This window comes from Vipera berus (assembly GCF_964194415.1).
Source record: "Vipera berus genome assembly, chromosome: 3".
Taxonomy (NCBI): domain Eukaryota; kingdom Metazoa; phylum Chordata; class Lepidosauria; order Squamata; family Viperidae; genus Vipera; species Vipera berus.
Window position 1 is genome coordinate 45,158,516 of NC_138204.1, and position 6,063 is coordinate 45,164,578.

The window sequence follows — 6,063 nt, forward strand, 5'->3', positions numbered from 1 at the left end:
ACATGTAGAGGAGGGACCCGCCTGACATCTATCTGTGCTGTTCCTCAGAGATATCCATAGAGTGCACAAGAGGGGCAAATAGTAAAACCATTACACTACCATAACAAAAGCTCCACCCCACCCCCCCTTGCATATGCATTATTGTTTGTTTGTTTATTATATTTGTATATCGCCCTTCTCCCGAAGGACTCAGGGCGGTGAACAGGGCACATATAAAATACAAAGTACAAAAGAGAATTAAATACAAAGCCCGAGCTAAAATAATAAATAATAATGTAAAACCACAATAAAAACCCCAACACATCCCCCATCAGGCCAGGCCGGCTTGTTCAAATAAATAGGTCTTCAGATCGCATCGGAAGGAGCGAAGGTCAGGCGCCATCCGGAGCTCAACCGGCAACTGATTCCATAAGTCCGGGGCGCCCACACAGAAGGCCCTCCCCCTGGGGGCCACCAGACATTCTCTGACCGGTGGCACCCTGAGGAGGCCCTCTCTGTGGGAACGCACAGGGCGGAGGGAAGTTGACGCCGGCAGCAGGTGATCCCCGAGGTGACAAACTTATGCCATGATCGCTAGCCCAATGCTGTTATTGTCAATTTGACAAAAGTGCAATACTTAAACAGATTTAGAGAGAAGAGGCTGATTTGTAGAGAAGGAATTTCAGTAAAGAGTACATACTGGTAGTCCTTGACTTACAACCGTTTATTTAATGACCATTCAAAGTTGCAACAGCACCGAATAAAGTGATTTATGACCTTTTTTTTCCACAATAACAACCTTTGCATCTACCTATGGTCATGTGATCAAAATTTGGATGCTTGGCAACTGGTTCATATTTATGACGGTTACAGTTCCGGGATCATGTTATCACCATTTGCAATCTGATAAGCAAAGTCAATAAGGAAACCAGATTCACTTAACAACCAGGTTACTAATATAACAACTTCAGTGATCCACTTGTGGCAAGAAATGTAAAATGGGGCAAAACTCACTTAACAAATGTCTCACTTAACAACAGAACCTTTGGGTTCAGTTGTGGTCTTAAGTCAAGGACTACCTGTATTTGAATGGCAGCTAGCTAACCAGCTCCAGAAAGGAATTTTAGGCAGAAAGTTAAAGGTAACAAAAATTACTCCATAGGGACATGTGAACATGATCTGTCAGGCTAAAAGAAAGTGGGGTGTCTGAAGAAAAGATTCAGGAAAAATATTAGTGTTCAGGTACATAAAATATATAAAATGAGGATCATTTCAGATTATCATTGTGACTCCGTTATCCACAATTTTGTAATTTCAATATTATCCACTCTAACAAGAAATAGTCAAAGAATTTTCCAAATATCTTATTTTTTGAACCATTGTACAGTAACTGTTTAGAAAATGAAGTGCAGCCTTTGTCCTCCGTCAGCTTCATTAGATGAATCTAGGGCTGAGTTATATGAAAATGAGGGGAAAACCTGAATTTATCTACTTCGCTTTCAACAAACACAAATCGCCACATTTCTGCCAGGTGTCTCTGTTTACTAAACTAGAAAGATGCAAATACCGTAAACTTTCGACACAGGCATTCAAGCTCCATAATATTTTTAGCTTCTCTTCTGAACTTTTCCCAGAATTACAGTACTGTATACTCGGAGGTGTGGCAATCAGGTATTAACAGCATACCAATTGTGGTTACATTATAGACTTTTATATAGGCAATCCTCAAGAGGCATTTTTTAGAAGCCTGTAACATGAAATCTTTCAAAAATGCCATATAAATGTTGTAAATCGAAGTTTTCCCAGCATTAAAGTGTTCTACCTGCAGTTTTAATGTTTACTCTCTTCACTTTGAAGAGCTTTCTTGTGCTTTTTTATTATCTGAAATAAGTTTGTGTTACCAGCAAATTTTGTCATCTCATTGCTCACTCCTAAGTCCCAAACTGGGGAGGCATATATTCTATGTCATGCTAAAACAGCAACAATAACAAAAAGCAGAACCATACTGCCTTTTCTCCAAATTGTAACTTTTTGCCACTTGAGCTAACAAAGAAAAGATAATGTTATATTAGTAATATCACAGAAAAGAATAATACATATTTTTAACAAACTGCTTGGAGGAGAAACATAGAAACCCTGCTCTAAACCCTAAGTACATGGTCTCTGAGTAACTCTGCTCCAAAAAAAAGGAAAGGAAAGGAGAAAGAGTAAGAAAGAAAAGTAATAATCCCCAACTCTTTTCAATAATATCTGAAGTGTCAATTTATGGAAACTCATGAACCTACTAGGTGGAACTCTTGAACTAAGTCAATCTAAATCTGCAAAAATAAGTACAAAAGATATTGGTATAGGCCAGGGGTAGGCAACCTTGGCTCTTTTATGACTCATGGACTTCAACTCCCAGAATTCCTGAGCCAGCCTGGCTCAGGAATTCTGGGAGTTGAAGTCCATGAGTCATAAAAGAGCCAAGGTTGCCTACCCCTGGTATAGGCATTTGTTTGGTCCTCTTTACTTCGTCAGATTAGATGCTGTGTCTTTAAATTCCCAAGTATTGATATGAGGGAGGGAAGCTGCAATTACAATTAATTATCCTCCCTAGCTTTTCCCAACTGCAAAGCATCATTTCTTAAACATATATAGCATGGATTTCATTTTATTCTCTATAGTCCACTCACCTTGCTTTTCTCTCACATTTATGTTTGGAATAGTTCACACTAACTCATAATATTCCTGTCAAGTCAGTTGACATTTATTTTTACAAACTTGGGAACATCAAACTAATGGAATTTTGCAAAATTCCATATGCAACAATTATTATAATTTGAGATATCTGTTGACATTTACCACATATATTCATTCTGTCTGTCTCTTGCTCTCACACAAATACATGCATACACACAACTCCAGCATTTTAGATAGTTTGATAAAATGAGCTGTAGCTCATTTCTTAGTTGGAGAAAAGAAACTATCAGACTCCATCTGATTTTTAATGACTCCAAAAATTGCTGCATTTTCCTGGTAGTCATTGATCCTAATTATGGAAATATTTGATTTTCTTCTGGAGTGTTTCATTTTAGCAATAGTGCATAGGGATGAGGCAAACGTATATAATAAAGCTTGCATCAAAATCTATTCTGACAATATTTGTCAGTGGCAATCCAAACCAGAATGAACCCTGCTGCTAATCAGAATGAGAAAATACCCTTTAGACAGCAGCCGTCTTTTGTATTGTTGGAATGTACGATTGTATGTTGCTATGGTGTATGTGCCATGACATCTGTCTTACAACCCTAAAATGGCCAACTGTCCTCTTGAAAAATGATGTCAGCACTACCTTGAAATAGGAATCAACCTGTGAGTGAATTTCCTTTCTGAGAGGAGACAGTGCAATCTTTGCCGTCTCCCAGGGCAACAGAATGACTCGATTCAGATTAAAAATGATTGCATGGCTATCTATTGTATTAAGTCTGCAGGTCAGACCATACATTTGGCAAGTTACAGGAGAATGAGAATGAGTTTGTGACACTCTGTGAAGGTCAACATTTAGCCCTTTAGAAAATGGATGTGATTTGTGCATTTGTTTCTGTGGATTCTTTTTTTTAAAAAAATGAGGGGGGTTGTATCTCAAATGTAATTAAAGACAGGAGTAGCAAGGCTCTTAAAAATTGCAGAGATGAGCAACAAAGATGATTAGGGAATGGTTGTAGGAACTGGGCTGTGTAGTCTAATTAAGAGAAGGATTAGACAAGATAGTGCTCTTCCAAAATTTGAGGGGCTGCCACAGAAAAAAGGAAGTTGACCTATTCTTCAAAGCACCTAAGGGCAGGATAAGAAGTAACGGATGAAAATTGATCAAGAAGAGTAGCAACCCAGAACTAAGGAGAAGTTTCCCCGACAGTGACAAAAATTAATCAGTGGAACGGCTTTCCTCCACGAGTTGTGGGTGCTCCATCAAGGGAGATTTTAGGAAGAGATTGGACAGTCATTTGTCCAGAATGGTATAGGGTCATTTGCTTGAGCAGAGGATTGGACTAGAAGATCTCCAAGTCCTCTTCCAATTCTGTTATTTTGTATTCTGACCAATTTATGAACTGTGAAGAAATGAACTATATCCTCTCTCCAGGCCAGTCTTCTTGTGCTCATTTAAGTTTCTTAAATTGTACGCAAACACTATGAAATGCTGTAATATTTTCTTCTATTTCCATTTGGTTAATACTAATTCTTTTTAAATGCCTTAACAAAACCACCTACATTTAACCTACTGGTAGCTATTAAACTGCGACTAAAATGAAAAGAATGCGGGCCTGGAATTCACCCCCTCCCTCCACTTTCAGATTCAGATGAAATTAACAAGGTCATTGTGCAATTTGCCTCCCTGCAGAGAATTCCCCACATGTTTCCAAATCCATTAAGAAAACCTGGGAGTACTTAAAGCCATTTTGGGAGAACAAGCTGATTGGTCAGTCCAAAGTCCTAAGAATCTCAAGGTAGGGAGAGTTCAGAAATGCTGTTCACTGCCAGATCAGCAGACATCATCCCACAGAAGGGAGGTGAACTTCAGAGTTGTTCTCCAAATGAGCTTTCCACCAGAGTGATGTTTTTACACCATCTTGTGTCCTTTGCCCCTCTATGACAACACAACTTGTTTACTGGGGGTAATTATGCAGAGACTAGAAAATGACCTTGAAGGACAGTGGGAAGAACTGTTTCTGAGGGAATGATTAGACAAATACAGCTTGAGCCCATACCAAGAAACAAACGTCAGAAAACACCTCACCTTCCTAATTTACACAAAGATAAAATATGGGAAGAGGGAAAGTCAAACTTGTTAGAGTCTACAGATGTTTTAATACAAGTAGTTTTAGACCAGTATGGCACTTGTTTCCTAGTCTGGTCTACCTTATAGTGTTGACAGTGACATTAGTTGTAATCAAGCCTATCTGAGTTATCTAAATTTGAGAACACTACTTCCTGTAGCCTATGCTGAGAAGTTTTTTTTACAGGTAACCATACTGATGGAATAGAAATAGGATTGCTTTGAAGACTATTTGCATCCTCCACCAACTCAAAAAGATTTAGGTAATGGTTGTTCATGGAAAAGAACATTGTACACATTGAAGAAGAATAGATATGACTCTAGAATGTCAGCTTCATCCTTCCTTAGTGGCTCAAGGGTGGAGAAATTAAAGAGGGGCCACAATGCTGATCCAGGTATTTTACAAAACAATGAAATTCTGTAAGAATCTGTAAGAATCCCCCTCCCCATCCTGAATATCTATTTTGCAAAGTAGACCAAACACACACACACACACACACACACACACACACACTGTAGCAGGTGGGGTTTCTACTCCCAGATTTGTGTATCTACTGCTTTCATCTGGGACAGGAATGTTAACAGGATGGATCCTGGCCTTGGTAGAGTGTCAATGTTCAAGGGAGAAAATGTGTTTGCACTGTGTGCACCAAGGATTAGCAGGGTGTCCTTTCAAAGCAAGAAAATTTTCTGTCAGATTCTCCCCGTCTGCCTTTGAACTTTCTCCACACCTGAGATCATGCCATCTCCCCCTTAACTCTTGCTTTATCCCCTAGGTCAGGGGTAGGCAACCTCGGCTCTTTTATGACTCATGGACTTCAACTCCCAGAATTCCTGAGTCAGCTGACTCACAAATTCTGGGAGTTGAAGTCCATGAGTCATAAAAGAGCTGAGGTTGCCTACCCCTGCCCTAGGTGATACTTCACAACGATTTATTATTGCAAGAATTGGGGAAAAACACCTTGAGATAGGGAAATAGACCAGCATCTCCTTTTGCACCAGCATAATCTCAAAGTGTGCTTAGTGGTGAACTCCCCAGTAAAGCTCCAAAGTTTTCTTCTTTCCATTTAACTTTATCCCCCAAATTTCTTTCCTTCTTTCCTTCCATCTATGGAATAAATGGGGATCCATTGGAGGTATTCTCGTTGAGGAAAGTGAAAGTATGGGAATCTTCCTAATTACTTTTTCCCTCTGGGGTCTCTGGAGTTTTCTCTCATGCTGCTACGGATGGTACCACCCTTTAAGGAGGTGTACAGTACTGGAGGTAG